Source organism: Apis laboriosa, unplaced genomic scaffold, assembly GCF_014066325.1.
Source record: "Apis laboriosa isolate Shangri-la unplaced genomic scaffold, ASM1406632v1 scaffold17_cov146, whole genome shotgun sequence".
Classification (NCBI taxonomy): domain Eukaryota; kingdom Metazoa; phylum Arthropoda; class Insecta; order Hymenoptera; family Apidae; genus Apis; species Apis laboriosa.
This window is the reverse complement of record NW_025222181.1, coordinates 1157153-1176921: the sequence shown is the minus strand read 5'-3', so window position 1 is coordinate 1176921 and position 19769 is coordinate 1157153. Positions and strand designations below refer to the sequence as shown.

General features: G+C 35.5%; 1 long non-coding RNA gene across 1 annotated transcript; it reads left to right on the top strand.

The window, feature by feature from the left end:
* The first annotated feature begins 7369 nt into the window (after nt 1–7369).
* LOC122711762 lies at nt 7370–8461 on the top strand. The gene is made up of 3 exons (XR_006346187.1): nt 7370–7474; nt 7560–7616; nt 8210–8461. It is a non-coding gene; the product is annotated as an uncharacterized LOC122711762 (long non-coding RNA).
* The last annotated feature ends 11308 nt before the right edge of the window (nt 8462–19769 follow it).

Below are 19769 nucleotides of genomic sequence, written 5' to 3'. Positions count from 1 at the left end.
AAACAACGTGAAATATTTATTAATAGTCAAATGACGATATCAAGCCACTTTTAACCTATATTAAATTTGTATATTCGCAATATGAAATAAAATTTGGAAATTTTATTTTTAAATAAATTATATTTATTTGCAAATAAATTGTTTGTAAATTATAATTAATCCAGCACATATTAATATTCATATAGTCTTAAAATTAATTAATAATCGGACAGTGGATGATCGAAAAATGATAGATTGATCATTTTTGATCCATATTAAATTCATATCCTTATTCAATAAATTATACTTAAATATTTCGAAAATATTTCAAATTTTTCTGCAAATAAAAATTTTTAATTACAATTCTATTCTTCCAATATTTTTCCAAAATTAATAAATTATTTAAAATTTGTTTTAAAATTACATACAAAAAAATCCATCACAAAATCCACAAAATAATAATTGTTAACAAAACACGTATGTACAAGTAAATACATCTAAGCTAACATAACCTAACCGCTATACCGCGCACATCGTGCCTCATCATTATTATAATTACCGTAAGCCATTCCATTCTGTGCACAAACCATCACCCATTATGGCTCCACGCAGACTCTAGCTCACCGTTTCGACCCCTTTTTTCCTCCTCTTTTTTTCCCCGAGTTTTACGATGGTTTACCGAGCGATGCGTGGCAAGTTATTGCCTCCGATTTTAACGTGGAACTCGGCTTGTCCCTCGGGAATCGACTGCCTCTACCGACCGTTCGAATCCCGTGGGTGCGACAGGAGCTGCGTGTCTCTCTTTTCAAAAAGAGAAAGGAAAATGAGGAGTTGGGACTCTCTCGATGCCCATTTACGCATGATGTCTCGTAAAAGATGGCCAATGGAATATATTACTCGATGGAACGTGGATTTTCATTCAGAAGTTTTTAGCGAAAAAGGAAGAAGTACCATGACTAGTATTCCAAGTATTGGCAAAGATAATTATTATTGGTTATATGGTTATTATGGTATGGATAATAGAAATGAGCATGGTGGCTATTGAACGTCGGTGCAGACACTTTGAGTAAGATAAGATTTGTGAAAATATATTAACGAGATATTTTGCGAGATATTTTGCGATATAGAGGAAACTTACAGTATGATAGATTATCTTCATTCAGAATTAAAAGAAATTTATTTCATGTAATAATTTAGAGAATAATTCAGTTTATAAATAATTCAGAATATTTCAAATAATTATTGTTTGATAAATAATATAATATAATTGATATGTATTTTATTTAATTAATTGAAATAAGATGAATATTTGAAAATAAGTTTAAGAAAATTTTATACTTTTTCTCAAATTTGGTCTAAACTCTCTGAGTAATTTTTTCATTGAGAAATTGATTATAGAGAGAAATTTAAAAATACATTTGAAGATGTCAGGTAGATGTATACCTGCAAATAACCATCTAAAAACATTTTTTCTTCTTTTATTATGTCTCTATAAAAAACTATTCAACAGTTCACTTTAGTTTACAAGAATTAGACAATATCTTTATTGAACAATTTTTTTTAAAAATTATTCTTTGTAGATTATTTCTCTACAGAAAATATTCTAAAGTATATTTGAATAAGTATATTTATATAATATAATAAAATATATTTATATAATTTCTCTAATTAAGATTTTGATTAAAATTTTCGATTCTACATTATATAAGAAATGTATCAGAATGTGGATGACAAGAATAAGACGGTACAGCTATATATACTTACAAAAGAATCATCAGGAATCGAACGAATGGTGCGGTGCACATGCCACAGATGGCAGCAGCTAACAAGGTAGTCGAACGAAGTTCAATAATCGAACTTCGAAAAACTAACCGAAATCTACAACTGTGAATCCATTTAAGAGTAAAACTTTCATGAATTTCTTTGAAATTTATTTCGAATTTTTTCGAATTGTATTTCTTACTATTGGAATTATTTTTATTTATTTGAATTATTTTAATTTTTTGATAATCATTCTTAATGTAATGTTTATTTTTAAAGAATATTCTCAAAAGTTTTATATATTACGAACTCATATTTTATGAAAAATAATAGAAAATATATATATATTACATATACAATATTACATTATAAAATAAAAGAATAATTGAATATCTTTGTTTATTATAAAAAAAAATGAAAGAATATTATTTGTTAAAGTTTGATTCAATTTAAAAATTAAGTTATTCCATCTTTACATCACCGTTTTCACGAAATTACATAGAGAGGAAATTAACATTTGGGGTTGGACTGGGTTATTCAAAGGAGATAATGCAATGATCCAAGCATTTAATTAGCAGGAAGACACTGCTATATTTACGGCAGACGCTCTAGATATCTTGTAACCTAAGAGGCATTCTAATCTCGTGGAATTTTATCTGCGATGTAACGACCTGTCGTTTGTCAGTGTGGCTCTCAGTGCGCGGCCAAATCCCTTTTTCATCTAAATTCCTTCGTAACCGATAAATTTTCAACATTCATGCTGCTTGTTCAAAGACCGGTAGTAATTTCTCTTTCACCGTCGTCGTTCAACCCCCGCAAAGTGGTTTGACAACTGTCTTATCGCGTGGAAAAAACGCACTGTCGTCACAGAGATAATAAGAAACAAATAAAAACATAAATTTGAGTTGATCAACCCTCGACACTTTATTAACTAGTAAAAAAATCTTTCTTTTATTTTTTAATCAACGACACAAATCAAACTGACGTTTAATAAAATTTATTCAATGTTCACAGATAAATAATACCAGGAGAAAAATCTATAAAGATGATTCCACAAGAAAAAAATCTTGAAAATGGCCAAAGTGACTTCAACCAAATAAAAATCAATTCGAGAACGAATGAGAGGATGGAATAAAAACGGTGAATGACAAACAGAGAATAGACCGATTCGTGGTTTCGTTTTTCGCGAGACGAAGCCTAATAAAAACGTTAGCAACCTACCGTGAGGTGTTTCAAGTTTCAAGCCGGCTGGTGGCGCCAGGCTACGCTACATTCTGTCCAGGGGTAGCGCAAAGCTCGGTCTATACGCCGATCTCGATGTGGAGGGGAGGCTTGTGCCGGGATATCGCACACAGACACTGTAAAATCAAATTCTACACCGACTCGCATTTGTAGGGATGGCGCAGCTCGAACTGGCCACCGAGCGGAAGGAGAAAAGGACTATAGAAACACAATGGAAGAGCGAGCGAGATAAGTGGACGAGGATGAACCGATGGAGAGGGGTAGGTTGACCCTGCCGGGTCAAGAGAGAGACAGTCATATCACAGGAAAAAGGACAGCTACAAAGGTGTAATTCGATTCCGTTCTCAGATAACACAGCGAGCTGCATAGAGTTAGGAAAGGAAAAGGATGCAATGAGCGAAGCAGGTTGATTGCGGGAGAAAGATGCAAGAAAAGAGGGGTTGGCCGACCCTGAGCAAGTGGACGAATACCAATCGCTAGGTGAGAGAAAGAGATGAAACAAATTGAATAGGATGACCAAGGAGAGAGAAGAATATATACAGTCCAACTTTTTAGCGACAAAGATCATACAAAAGAGATAAAGAAGGAAGAAATGTCACTTCAACGACGAAGACAGTATAAAGAGAGACAAAAAGAAAAGAAGTTCCAGCGACGAAGGTTGCATAAAGATAGATAAAGAGAGAACGAAAGCTTCACCGATGAAACTGAGACTATACATGAGAGACAAAGAGGAAATAAAAAATAGATAGAGAAAGAGCGAATACTACTTGGAGGAAAGAGAGGGAGAGCGAGAACGAGAGAGAAGGGTTGATCGACCCTGCGCGTTATCAGAAACCGCCCCTCCCTAACTCCACTATACCACCCCGTCTTTATATATCTCATATGTATGTGTAACCGTAGAATGTATATGCATCGACGTGCGCAGTGGTGAAGACCAATACACAAATAACGAAGCCAGCGTCCCTAGGCGCAGCCGGGCGCAGAGCGACGCCGTATGGCGTCGACGTCGCGAGCTCGACCCCAACTTTTCTCTCTGTTTCTCTCTGTTTCTTTGTCTCTCTCTCTCTCTCTCTCTCTCTCTGGTTAACTCTTCTTTCGGCCAACATCACACCGGAAGATCACAGTGTACACTTCTTTGCGATCCTCGCGCTCTGTATTTCTCTAAGGAACGACCGACGAAACTGGACGAAGAGAGAAGGTGCAAGAGAGAGAAATAAGGATAAGGGGAGAGGGAAATGGAGAAGTGTGCGCGCGAGAAAGAGACAGAGGGAGGGAAAGGGAGCAAGCTCAGGAGCAGTAAGGGAGAGAACTTTCGTTATCGCGCCGCGAGTGACGCGCTGCCCTCGGAGCGTCGCGACGCCGCCAGACGCCCGACAGTCGTCAGTCAGACGCGCCACGGTTGTCTCGTACACTGACCGGTTTTCGTAACCGCCGCTGCACTTCGCGCTCGTCCTTCGAAGGATTCGCGTATTCTTCCTCCACGCCTCTCTCTCCTCTTCCTTCCTCTGTTTTCCCATGTCGCAACCAGAAGACCACTCGGTAAAACTTTTCAACCATAGACACCGACCGGACATCGTACGTACGTACGTTCCTTCTTTTCTGCATTCTTCCGAGCCACGACTCGCTTTTCTCCTTTCTCCCCGGTGTCCCGTCTCTGTTAAGAGTCGTGGCTCGTGGACACGAGTCGCGCACCGTGAACGTCACTCGTCGCACGTATACCGAGCCGAGCTGTCATTCTCGAGAAACCGACTGCTTTCAGTGAATGACACCCGCCGTATTCGACTGAATTTTCAACGTGCTGGACTATGCTAAATTTTTCAACTCGATGGATATTCTGAACGGACTTTTTAGAAGCTATACATCGATAGAGAGAATGGATTAGAAGCTGTTTGATGGTGGAAAAGAGGTTAGTATGAAAATTTTAATTGTTTATAATTTTTTTGTTTTTAGTTGATTTCATATTAATAACAATCTTGTTTAGGATTGTGGATATGGCTCTTGAGGATATCATTGCGAGAAATTTTAAAAGACCATCGAATACCCTAATAATAGGCAACCGGATTAACATAATGGTAGACCGGGCGAACAGGTATCTCTGAATTTTCATTCTGTTCCTATTGTACTTCATTTATTTCACTTTTATCAATTATATATTTTTCAATTTGATTCATTGTTTTTCGAAACATCTGACATTGTATCTTTTTTCAGGTTTAAATTATATATGCAAATTGTATACGATCTTCAAGCGATAAATGTCATCGTCTTACCTTCGTTTCCAGTGGTTTCTTCTGCATGGTGTTGTGGAATAATCGAGGTCATCATGCATGAATGACGTCTTCGAATGAATTATCCAATTCTTGGCAAGTGTTTTCGGATAGTGATAATTGGGGCCATATCTCGACGAGGAATGTGAAACCCCCTGTACGTATACTGAATGTATCCTGAGTGTATTTCTGTCCGGTATACCTTCAGTATACGTAACAGGAGGCTACACCGAACTACGCTGGATGTCATCATGGATCTCGTTGATATCCACCAGTAATCGTAAATCCATTTTAAATGGATTACGATGCGATAGCTATTTTTATTACCAATATAGTTTAGAGCACTTGTGTACATCATCGCCTTGCATAAATTGGAACTGTAATTTATTATATTTTGTACATATTTATATTCGACGACTGAATTACAATTCGATTGTACATCTTGTTAAAACTAATGGAACTTGTTAGGTTATGTGTTTACTTGCTTGCGAGAGAAGGAAGTGAGATTAAAATAAATGAACAATCGATGTTGTAAATTATGATTTGTGTACTTGAGAAAGAAATAATTGTTAGGTTATGTAAGTTGCGATGCAGAAGAAGTGAGGTTAAGGTAGTTGATTTTATGGATGATTGTAGATTGTTTTGTATTGTGTTGATTATTGAAATATTTTTAAAATAAGAAGATAAGTTAAAAAATAGATAGGTTTTAAAATTTTTTTGATGAAATTAGTATTTAAAGTTTGTAGATTGAATTTGAATTAATAAATGATTATACAGAATAATTGTCAATATGATGCATAGCAATTGCCTGTAAGAATTATGTGAAAAAATCCTATCGATCTTTTATTTATGTTGGCATTTCATAAATAGCATTGAACTTAATATTGTTTTACGAATTTCTAATTGTTAGTAAAATGAAAATCGTTTGGAAATAGAAAAGTTTTATGATATTTTGAAAAGTAAGATTATCAAATAGATTATATAAAATGATCCTGAAATTTTTATTAAAGAATTTAGAAATACAATTCGAAAATTAAAATTAACAATGAATTCTTATGAAATATCGGAGTAATTATAATTTCAATTGCGAGTGTAAATTATTAATATTAAGAATATAAAATTATAAATTTTATATTATAGTGTTTACATGCTGATATAAATAATATCAAGCAATATTTTTTTGATTTTATTTCAATATTTCTACAATTTAGAGATAATTAACGATTTTTTCATTAACTTAAAATTACTTACTCCAATCAGCAATCAAGCAAATATATTTCTTAATATATTATATCAAATATATTACTACCATATGGAAATTAAATCATGTTTTTCAACTTTTTATATCATATATATAATTTAAAAAAAATAAATATAAAACATATTATGTCATTAAATATCTTTTCAAGCTTAATTAATAATTAAATATGAATTAAATATCATTCATCTCAAACAAAAAATAGTAATTTCTATTTCTTTGATCAATAATATTTGAAACTTTGAAGCTTAAGTTCGAAAAATTTTAGAAATCAAAATTTATTAAAATTTGAAATTTCAGAAGAATTCATTTAAATTTTAGTTCTCGACGAAATCGAGAATACTTTCCGAAACTCGAATTCGAAACTTTGAAATCTTAATTTCCGAAAAAAGAGTTTTTTCAAATAATTAACAAAATAATATTCCTTAGAAAATAAAAAAAAGAAAAAATAACCATTTTAAATTTTCGTAAATAATAAAATTTCACAAAATCCTCAAATTAATCTAATCTCCGTATCGTAAATCGACATCAAATTTATTTTAAAAAGAAAATTTTAAAGAGATAAAGAAATAACAATCAAATCAGATTAAAAATTCGCATAAGATCATTCATCAAACACGAAATAAAATTATTTACGAGTTCGAACGAAGTTCGCCGATAAAACCCGAACGAAACAAACAAGATATAAGTCATCTCGTTTCAATCACCCTCTTTAATCTTTCTCAAGACACGATGGAGGTAACTATTTCGCCCGTGTCGAACGTACAACTTTCTCTTTTAGAGGCAATCGTAAAAAAGGGTTGAAGACAGGCCATGTCGACCTATTTGTCTGTAAATCGGTAAAAGGGTTGGTGAAAGTAGACTCTGGCAATAAAAATGTTAAAAATTCGAAAGTCAAGAAAGGGTTGGCCGTGGATAATGGGCAGGGATGGAATTTCACTTTCTTCTCTAGAAGCACGAACCGAAAACGGTCAGTTCACATCGCGGTCAAGTGCGTACTATTTCGTGATTTTAAAATCTAGAAGTGACTTTTTTCTATTTTTTTTTTTTCGCAGTTGTTAATCGGTTTATGGCATCTTGTAAAAGGACCGAAATGGAACATCTTGGCGAGAGTAAGTATCTATACCTGGATATTTGGTTACCTGTTGTTAGTATACTTAACGACCCTCGTTTATTAATAATCATTTTTAAATTGCCGATTAATTCTAATAAGATAATCTCATATTTGAAGGATTAAAAAAAAAACTTTTATAAATGCACGGTTAAATTAGACATTTTTAAAGGTCACCACCATGATAATTTTTTTTAAGGGTGATGCTTTGTTTAGAGAGACGTTGAACATAGATGCAAACAACCGTAGAATAATTTTACGGTTATATTCTCTTGATTACATGGTGTGTCCTGAATTTTTCATTTTTCCCTGACCACTCGCGAAATTTTCAAGGAAATTACATGGACGCTTGAAATTTAGAAAATTTATTTTTTAAATTTAACTCTATGCAGAAACTTAGATCAAATCGAGTTATTTTAATTGTTATAACTAAATTTTATTGATATAAGGCATTCGAATTCTTGTTGTAAATTACTTTGTGTACGTTCTAATTATTCTTCCAAAAATATAAATATATTATTTTTGATAGGTTTCTCTCGTATTTCTAAATTAAATCAATATGTAAACAAAGAAATTTTTTCCTAAATAAATTAGGAGACGAGGCACGGTTACGTTCGCCATAGATGATCGTGTATGCAGACCTTGCGTCACGGACAAGGCGCATCTGGATCATTGAACTCACTCGAACCGTCTGTCCAGGGACAAAACAGCATCGAATTATGCATTCTCGAAACCCTCGTCGACGCTATTTCTCTTTTTTTTTTTTCTTCCGCTTCCTTTCTTCTCTATTTTTATCTCTACTTGAACGAGTGTACAAAATTATACGGAGAGACGAGAGACAGAAAAATTTCAGGATGGAAATTTGAAAAATCAACTATTTAAAATTTTTATGAAACTTTTTGAAAAATTTTTCACTCGAATTTCCTGGATGGAATTAAATGAAAAATTTACTCACTTTAATATTCCTCGAAATTCCAAGAATTTAAATTTTAGAAGAATTTTAAAAGAAATCTTTTCAAATGCAATTTTATCGTGAATATTCGATAAACAACTTATAGCTCTTTTTTTTTTTTTTTTCCATTTTTATTCAAACGTTCAAAGTCAGGCAAAGAATTATCGGAGGAATGTTGGAAATTCCTATGAAAAATTTAAAAAATTTTACCACTCGCGTGTTTTACGAGCCACCGATAAGAGACGAAGAAAAACATCGATAAGAAAGGAAACCTAAGAATAGAGAGTTGGAAAGAAAGTAAATCTACTAAAACTGCAGGATATGGATATTATTGGACAAAAAAATTTTGAATCACTCTTCCACTTTCAATTAATACATCTTCTACTGATTTCAATCGATTTAAATAAAAATTAATATAACGATTAATAAAAATTATTATATTTCGAGGTTACCTAAAATCCTAACCTAACTTTCTTTCAAACACTTATCCTCTTTTTAAAAAAAACTTGAAGAAAAATTGCATCCCTCCATATGTATACATCCAATAAAAAAAAAAGAAAAAAAAAGAGGAAAAAACCTTAGATCCTCGGAAAAGCTCTGAAATTCAAAAGGGAGCTGGAAAAGCGTCTCGAGTTCAACGAGCCCAACCATCTTTCTCTCCATTCTACGTATATACATATGTACGTGCAAAGAACAGAGACAGAGGGAATTCTGAACAGAAGTCCAACAAGGATAGCGAGAGAATAGAGACAGAAGATAGGCGAGAAAGAAAGTGAGAGACAAAGACGGACAGCGAGAAACGGTGGAAACTCGCGAGAGATTTCTGTCTTGCCGACCAATCAGGTGGACGCCTCTTTCGATGGCCCAACCCTCGACCCAATATGGCCGCCACGCGCGAAACAGAGCTCTAACCGCGAAGGTTAGGTTAGGCCGAGCCTGGACCAGGCTGAGTGGTGGGGATAGCTGGACCGGCGAGTAGAAGAGGAGTGGGGTGGGCGTTGTTGTCGGCCATGATGGGATGCTGCGGGATACAGAGGAGAGGAGTTTTCCACTTTCTCTTCTCTCTCTCTTTCTCTCTGTGCTTTTCTATCGAACCATGCGTTGTGTTGCGCGAATAATGGAAACGAACCTCTATGCCTCTCTCGCGTGTTTACATGCGAAACGTGCATCCTGGTTAATTATGTCGGCGGTGAAGATACCTTACGACGATGAAGTTTTGGAACACGTTCCAGGGATGATCGAGGATATAAGATCGTTGGCTGGTCGCCATACAGATCTTATCGATTGATCGAGAATTTTTATGCAAACGCGTATTTCTCGTGTTACGCGTGTTTTTTATGGAAATGTACGTGCGCCAGACGGAATTTCTGTAATAGAAGTCATCAATGCGCAGCGATATGATAATAATTTGGAAAGTAGCGCGATATTTAAAAATTAGAGAACATATTTCTTTTTCTTCGATTTACGAATTAATTTTTTCTAAACTAATGATAATATTTATTAATTTACGATAGAAAATGTTAATGAAAAAAAGTTTATTATTATAAAAAAATTTTAAATTTATAAGTAGAAACTGGATAGAAAATGAAAATGAATACAGATTAATACAGTGAGAATTTTATTTGTAAAATTTTTATATCAATTTATGCACAGATTATATTCTTCTTAATTAAATATTCGAACACATTTGCACATGCACTCGAACTCAACAATAATTTTCGCCACTCCTCTTACGTAATACGTACCAAAAATAAATAAATAAATTTTATACTTACAATATTACATTTTGACGAATATTTGAACACATTTTTAAAAATCCGCGCTTCGCTTATCAATCGTGTTCTCTCGCTGAAAGAGAGAGAGAGAGAGAGAGAGAGAGAGAGAGAGAGAGAGAGAGAGAGAGAGAGAAACTCGTATCTCAATCCGACGATTTCGTGGGCTGTCTCGTCACGAGAGATACGATTCGAAGTTAAAGCAGAAGGTCGGCCAAAGGTCAAACGAATGTTGTGCAATCGAAGGACATATAAATCTTCCACGTGTTATGCTTTCTTTGAGTGGAATCACCCGTGCTTGTTTCTTCATCTGGTATTTGGCCGTTTGGCCGAGAAAGATTCCTTTCTAAATGTTTGCAGAACAAGTTGAAGAAGAGGAAACTCGTTTGTAAAACGCGCATCGTGTGTTTGAAGACGTCGCCGCCCGTTCGACGACGGGATTAGAACGTGTTGATAAAAAGACAGGAATGGTGTATTTGTACTTTATTGCGCGTGTATGTGTGTCTTATATGTGTCATTTCACGGCGTTACTTTGGCGATATTAATGGCGACTGCTTGTCCTCCTCGACGCCTTTCGATCTCCCCTCCCTCCTTTTTTTATGCAGTTATTTTATGGTAACAGCAATTCTCAAGAGAGTGTAATTCGTTCCTCGAATCGTCCCGCGAATGAAAATTGAAGATGACTCGTTTATTAGAGATAAATTAAACTCGTCTCGTTAAATTATTTTGCAATATATATACGGTGACAATAAACTTTTCAATATAACTCATTCGAACGAAATCGTTAATTTTTGAGATCAATCTTGTCCAAAAATTCAAATATAATTCAAATAATGAATAGAATAGAATGATTAGAATAGAAAAGACGAGAGATGTTTCCAAAATTTTTTTCATTGATCGTCTAAAGAATATCATCGTCATAGAAGCAGCAACAACGAAAATAAACCTCGCTTAACAGTGTGTTTGTTTCTCAGAGCTACCGTGCACTATGCGTAAACGATACTCTAGCATGGATCCGACGCCTCGAGCGGCCGGATTTAATACTCTGCAAATATTTGGAACAAACACTCGTCTCGAGAAAGTTGCGTTTCTTCCAACTACTCTCTACGAATTTTCACCCTCACCTTCATCCCAGAACATAGAAATTTCTTTCGAAATTTTCTTCTTTTCCCTTCTACAATAATAAATTTTGCTTCAATTTGAGTTAAGATAGTTTGTAAATTAAATTTTTAAGAGTCTGTGTAATAAAATTTATTTTATTTTAGAAGAAAAATTCTACGAGTTTTCCATTTCATAATGCAATAAATAAAAGAAATCAAATAAAATCGCAACTCTGAGGATATTCAAAGAAAAAAAATTCCATTTTATTCATTAACATTTACAAACATAATTTAATCACTGTTTTCTTCGTCGTACATATCCATAGACCGATGGATAAACAAACAAAACTTCCAAAACGGATTCATGGAGGAAAAAGAGAGCCGAAAAGAGCCGGAAAAAAATTTCTTGACTAATTCAAAACCTATCTACTCTGTTCGATCCAAGAATCCGAGAAAAACACGAGAAAATGGCGAAATACCGGATGACCGGTATTTTAATTCTCGAGAAAAAAAAAAGCAAAGAAAACACCCTCCTCCCCCTCCTCACTTCCCTCCCTCGGCTGTCGGCTAACGCACGAACGCCCGTGAAACGCGTAATATACAACTTCCTTAAAAGGCAGTTCGTAATAGGTATTCTCCGGAAAGTACAACGTCATTATAAATTCACGTTTACGAATCGGTGGAATGGGTCGGGCCTCCCCCTTTGGGGGAGGGAGGGGGACCGGGGACGGATCGGGAACAAGCGCGGCACTTTACACTTCGCGACACTCCCCAAGCCGTTAATTCGTTACTTTACTTTACCCTTTACGGCGGGTAGTCACGATCCCCTCCCCCCTCTCCCTGTAATTTATAATAACCGATATCGCGAACGGTTCGCCATTCGTATTTCGAGAACGAGGCAAACGCTCCCTCTTATCTATATACCTGGTGTTGTTGTTGCACCTATATAGACCTGGCTCTCTTTCTCTTTTTCCCCATTCCCCTCACGGATTCTCTCTTTTTCTCTCGTCACGGCGGTAGACTTACTGCCACTGCTATTATTTACTTTGGCTTTTTCCTTCTCTTGCGAAATTTTTCTTCCTTTCCTTCGCGTGCGAAGGTAAGTAAGGTAGATAGATAGAGAAATGTGTATGTGTGTGTAGATGTGTTTATATACGATGCAGAATTGTCTCTTCTTTTTTCTTTTTTACTAATCTTTGAAGAAAAAGAAAATTGAAAGTGGATCGTGATGAGGACTTTTATGTTGGAAATATTATATATATATATATATATATATAATATGTATGTATAAGTAATTTTAAAAGTTTTCTCAGTTTAGAAATTTATGATTTATATATTTATATTTATGTTGATGATCGAGATGATTGTAGTAGAATAGAAATACGAGAGAATACGTTTTCATTACCTGAGAGAAAATTTTAATTTGATTTTTATATATTCTTAACAACAGTGCGTAAAAATAGTCCGTTAATTACGAATGAAATTATTATTATTCGTGGTACTCACCTCCTCGTGGACGAAGTCCGGCGGCCCAGCCGTGCGCCAGTAATCTGAAACGAGAGAACAATCATTTTTATCCTCGATCGCCTTTCCATATCTCCATTATTTTCGTTCGAAGCTCGATTTAATCTCAATAAACGACAAATTTCTTTTTTTTTGTAAAAAAGATTTCGAAAACTTCTACTATTGTTGTTTTCTACACAAGTCGAAAAAGTTTGGAGAAATTTCGAGAGGTTAATTAACGCTTTCTCTTTTCCCTCTCGGACCATTTCACATTGGTTTCCACGATTTTTACGTCTTCCCAACAAAAGAGTTGAATCGACGAGATATTCCCATTATCCGGCGGAAAGAAGTGAGCTCACAGCAAGAGGAAAGTGAAAGTAAAGCGAGAGATGGGGTTAAAAAAAGGGTTGGGAGGAGAAAGCGGGGCTGCTTATTTACCGGGGGAGAACAGTAAAGAAGAAAAAAGAAAGAAAGAGTTTTCCTTTTTTTCCAAGGAACCCTTTCCATTCCATCCTTGCCTCTCGCCGCCCGTCCAGGGATCCTCTCCTCTTCTCTTCGTAGAGGAAATGTCAATTTTTTACTTTCCCTCGCGGATCCTCTCAGCCGCAGCCTGCTCTCTTTCGGTTTCAGTTCATCGTGAATCTTCGGTTGGACGTGAGCTTTAACTCGTTTTCCTTTAACTCGTCATCCGTAAAAACGAAATCTGTGCTCGATTCATTTGTTCGTTAAAATAGGCGAAAACACGCCGATTCTCTCCCCAGATTTGTTCAAACGTCGTTAAAACGCCACACGTTATGAACGGTTATGTATTTATAGGTTAGTTTTCGAAAACGCATCGTTCTTTTGTTGCTATTCATCTCGAATCGTGAATCTTTAAATGAATTGAAGTTAATAATAAGTTGTGGTGGATGATTGTGTAAGTGACTTCAAAAACAAGGTATTCGAAAATACTTGCATATTGGATAAAACGATGTGTATGAAAAATTTGTGCAAGTGTCGATATTTAATAATAATAGGTTATCTTCGATGGAAATATTTTTATTTCATTTATTTGTTCTCCAAGAAGTGTCAAGAAAAGATAATTAATGTGGATAATGGTATGATATAAAATTCTATCAGTCGATCTTCTTGTTATAACATATTCGAAATCGATAAATTTTCAAAAATCATGTTCAGTTCTATGAAAGCTCGAGCGAACCGTCGGCATGTGTCTCGAACTTTCATTCGAGCAAATCAATCTAGAATCCTAGAAATCGAGGAGAACGAAGTTCCTTTGCAGAATCCAATGAATCATTATTCGTTCGATGATTGTCCAATCGAAAGATATCTTAATGATAAAAGTTGTTTTATGTATAATACAAATTGATAATCAATTCCCTAAAATCGATTTATTAAGAACTCTATTCGAGAGTGGAACAATTGTCAAGTTGCTTTAAATTATTTATTAACATTTTTACGATATTTATCTTTATGACATTTAAATTATTAAAATTAAATTTTTATTCAAAATTTACAAGGTCATCTCATAAATTTTTAATATGAAATTTAATAAATATCTTAAATTTAATTTATTGATTATTTTATATCTAAATTAAATTTATTTCTAAAAAGAACTAGATATCAATAAGTTTAACATTCAATTTCTAAATTGAATTGAACTCTCTTATTTTGGACAATATTAAATTTTTAAAATAATTTAAATCCTGATACAAAACGTGCAATACAAAATTTATATTCTATTTTTTTTCATTTAATTTATTTTACTCCCAACAATTATTGGCCACTTCGCATTACTATTTTTCACAATCTACGTCGTAATTAATCCCGTAGAATCCACGGGAATTCGAATATATCATATCAAAAACAGGAACCAACGAAAACAACGATCCTTCTTCACGACTGATGAAAACAACGGTTATTATTAAAAATATTATTAAAAACAAATTGGACAATACGCTTCATTTCCCCCCTCCCCCCGAATCGTAATTCATTCGACCCGTCTCTTGTATCGTATCGCGCCCCCTAGACTGACCACCGTCGCCATCTGTGGACGGCCGATCTGACCACCGTTAAATTACCGCTTCACATTATTATATAAACCCGTAACCGAGTTTCTCGATCGCGCGAAAACGAGGCCGTTACCTCGCCTCGTAATTAAACGAAGTCTTCCTTTACCGTTGCTTGTACGCATTGAGAGAAATGAAGAGGGAGGAGGGAGGATGTGTATATATATATATGCAAGCGCTTTAATCGCGCTTGTCCGACCGGATCCCTTTTCCAGGGATCTCTTGAGTATTGATCCTCGAGTAAGAGAGGCGAAAGCTTTTACTGCGAACGGATTAAATAGAAGAGTTTAAATCGCGATTCAAGACGCGGAGGAGGAGGGATGGTAGAAGAAGAAGTTGTTTTTTTTGGGTGGAATTAGAGAGGAGCAAGGGTTTATAAGAGAGTCTTATTCTTGTTTATACCTTGTACACGTATATTCGTGCGATTACGATGCGAGGCAAATTTAATGGGCAAATTTAAGAGGGAAGAATCATAATCTTATTTTTATTTCGATAATTGGTTAATTTTAACGATTTTTAACGCTTCGTTGAATTTTAACAAAGTGGAAGAAATAGGTAGCATCGTTTATACAACTATTATTCGGTGATAATCGTTTTACTTTTCATGAATATTATTTGCGTAAATAACGATAGTTAATAAGCGTATTACCATTTTAACAGCTTAATTATACAAATGGATAATAACGAATCGGAACGACTAAGTTCTCATCGCTCTTTCTACTTCAGATTTCCTATTTCACTTACGCACAAACCCATCAATTCTCATCCCGCTTCCAAAATCCGAGTCAGGGAATTACAAACGGCTCATACTCGATATAACAAATGTTTTCCTCATTTAACACGCTCCTCGCCCATTACGAACATCTCGTTACAAAGCGTAACACGTAATCATTGCCAAACGATCGACAATGGGGAAGGGAGGGTGGGGGGGATCCGTGTCAACGCTTATATTCGTATATCCGTGCGTATTATTTACACACGTTCTCCTAGGAACGATTTTCGTATGAGGCGGCGATGTTTGGAAACACGCTTTGTTTCGAACGCTTCTCTCGCGACGCACGTTCCGCCTCAGTTCTGCTACGCCGCCATCGAGACAGCTGCCATTTTCGGTGCGCGCCATGCCTGTTAACTTCTCGTGCACAGGTATCACGAGATATTTTTCCTTTTTTTTTCTTTTCGAGGGGAGCCAATAATTTTATTAGCGAATTTTTATCAGAATTGAATCATTAGATATTGCCTCTCTAAACGAGTTTCTTTTTTTCGTTTTTCTAAAATTTCTCGTAAGTTCATATTATTCGTTAGATTTTTCCGCGAATTTTTATTGGAATCGAATATTATATAGATATTGTTTCTCCTAATATATCCTCCAAAATTGAGATATAACTTTGTGAATTTCCTTGATTGTTCGAACTCGTGATATACGAGAAAGCACGATTTTAATTTAAATTTTGAAACTGTTTTTTTTCCAACTAAGAAAACGAGAGGGGAATTATTTATAAATATTCTCGTTATTTTGTACGTTATCTTGTTGCAAACCTGATCAAGGTAATTATTACATAAAAATTATTATACTTAACAGCGTGTACACTTTATTTACACGAATATTTACAGATTCGTGCAAATATTATTTGTGCAAACGAAAGTTCGTGACGAGAGTGCGAACATTTCTCGGTGCATGGAATTAATTAACTCGGTATAAATCATTCCCGGCCAACGACGGTATCAACAACGATAATGAACTCGAAACTGGCCGATTATCGAGCCGCGTGCTTTATCTTATTTCCTTTCTTCCTTCCTTCCCTCCCTTCTCTCGCGGAAAATGTCCGAGCTGCTCACGGTAGCCAATAAAATTCGATAATTAACATTGTCGTGAACGACACTGGTAAGCGACATCATAAACGATAATTTCTTTCTCGATGGTATACACTTTGGGATGCGTCTTGGAATATTTCTCTTCCGGCGGACGATTCATATTGCTCTTTCGAGATAATTAAATAAATTTTTCTCCTTTTCTCTATCATCTCTTCTCATCGATAAATGTGAGAATTGCTTTTATATATATTCTCGGATAGGATAGGATAAATTTGAAAGTTATCTCGAATTAGAAAATGGAGGAATGATGATATTGTTAGGCGAATTTTATTATTGGAATTTGAATAAAATATAAGGTTATGATTTAGTTCGTATCTGTGGCGATTATTCGAAAATACGTAGAATAGTATCGTAATTTCATTTTTATGGATATAATTGCGAGATAATTAACAGCATGCACGGGAAACAAAACGAAATGTTACATTTTTGTTTCACTCAGAGCGTGAAATACAATGTAATATTTGTCTATCTGTTTAAAATTTATTTTGAAACCAATTATTTCAACGATTATTTAATATGAATCCAAAATAAGTAAGTCCAAATTTAAATTGAAAATTAACGATAAGTAGTTGAAGATAATTTAATCTTTCCATCGATCCATCCATCCAAGAAAAATGGATTCTAGATAAACGAGACGGCGTTATCGAGGATTTATCAGCCATTATTCATCGTGTGTGAATGCGTAAATTGCGTTTTTAAAGTAATTCCTTCGACCAATTCTCCTCCTCCCCACGATCCCTTTCATTCACTTTGAAACGAGAATACTCGAATTTCATTTTTTCGATTCGTTTAAAAGATATTTAAGAATTTTTGAAAGAATTTTGGAAGATTTTAATTTATTTCGATGCAATTTTTATTTTTCCTTACGCTCATTATTGAAAATATTGGCTCTGCAAATATATTTTTCCCTTCGATCCGTTAACGTTCCACTCGTCACATCGTTGACAGGCTCCACCAAGCAATTCCAATCGAAAAATATACATCATTTTGAAAATAAGAAAATCGCTGCCCGAGTATCATCGAGTATAAATAAAAACTGCTCGTAAATACGAGCTCGATTTCGATCCGATATTTATTCCACGAGAATCTGTGGAAACTAGCGGGGCTGTTTCTTGAGCTACCGCAAACGCGACCACGAAGCCACGATCAATAATCCCCGTAACACGCAGCTTCATCTCGTCACAGCTGAGGAGCATCTCTCAGGTAACGCAAGAAATGTAGAAAAAAGTGGAAACACCTCTGTAAAAAAAAATTCCTCATTCCTCTCGGCAAGCAAAGCAAAGAAGAAGAAGAAGAAGAAGAAGAAGAAGAAGCATCGTAAATTTGACTCTGTCCCAAGCCGTTAATCGAGAATCGATCCCAGAATCGGATCTCTCTCTTTTTCTCTCTCTCAGGATTTTATCCCTGTAGCCTCTTATTTATGCAACCTCGATGTTATGGATGTATCGTGGACATAAGTTGCACGATTCTTTCGTTTCCAAACATGTTTGCTCGAACGGTAGAACAGAAGTCGATAACCCCGACATCTATCGATCGGTATTCGATTTACATATTATAGGGATATGGGCTAGTCGAGAAATAGTACGATTTTATTTACAATTCACATCTCTCCAAGATCCGTATAAAATAAAATTCTGCCTGTCTCTTTCGTCTCTTCTAATTATCTCTTCTAATTATCGTCGCCGCATATTGTTACAAAATTCTAATTTCACTTACAGAAAAAAAAAAAAAAACAGATTTAGAAATGGAAAAAATGCACGAAAGTGAACGATAAAATGTTGCGAGGATTGAGGCGTGAACGCGACGGAAGAGGAGGAGGAGGAAGAGGAAGTAAGGGCGCAGGGGCGACGTGTCATAATGTCGGCGGTAGTCTATAAACATGCACGTTTTATAGGATAATGGCCGATAAGGGGGTATTACTCCGCCGCCGTCCACGTATCGTCGTAAATAATTTATTCGAATCGGCGACGAATCTGGACAAAATCGCGGAAATACGGTGTTGCGCGATCCTGGGTGTAAAATAGTTGTTGTGGAGGAGAGGGTGGCGGGGTGGAAGTGGATGGGAAACGATTTCGTGGAAAGTTTGGAAAATTTGGAACGTCCACTCGTGTTAAGGTGATCGAAAGTTCGAGTGAAATATTAAAATTTCTGGGGAAAAAGTTTTTGGGGGAGACGCGTTAAATATCGGTGGCAAGTGGTCAATTTATATTCCGCGCGAGGAAAGTTTGATTAAGTTATTAAAAAAAAAAAAAAAAAAAAAAAAGTAATACACTTTAATAACCACAGGAAAGATTAAAAGTTAAAAAATTGTATCGAGCTGAATATTTCTCCCTCTTTTTTTAGAGGGAGGGGGTGAAATTTGATTTTTATATTTCTTACGTTTGATCGATTGACATATTTCAGGCAAGGAATATTTGAGAAATAAAACATAACAAAAAAATATCAATGATTCTTGATCTCACTTTTCTTCATCTCTTCCTTCTTTACAGAGAAGATCCTCTTCAAAGATCCTGCAACTGTTTCATCGGGCACAGCTGGCAGCAAAAGTCGAAGCTGGAAATCGGCCATGTTTAGTTTTTCATATAGAGAAAGAGAGAGAAAGTATATCTCTCCTCTCGGAGCCAAGCATTCCGCGATTCATAGATGGAAGGGATGAGAGCAGCAGGGATGATGGTGGCTGGAACGTGGACCGGGTTTGGGGTGGGGTGGTTCGAAGCCACCCCTCGAATAATCCGACGTATAAATTGGATTGTCTGTGGAACGTGGAAACTGAACGGTGGTGCAGGCGTGTAATGGTTCGGTTGAGGCGTGAGGAAGACGAGGTGAGAGAGGCGAGGTGCGAGAGGGACTCATTGCAAATAGAGGAGGAAAGAAAGAACGCGGTGGGAT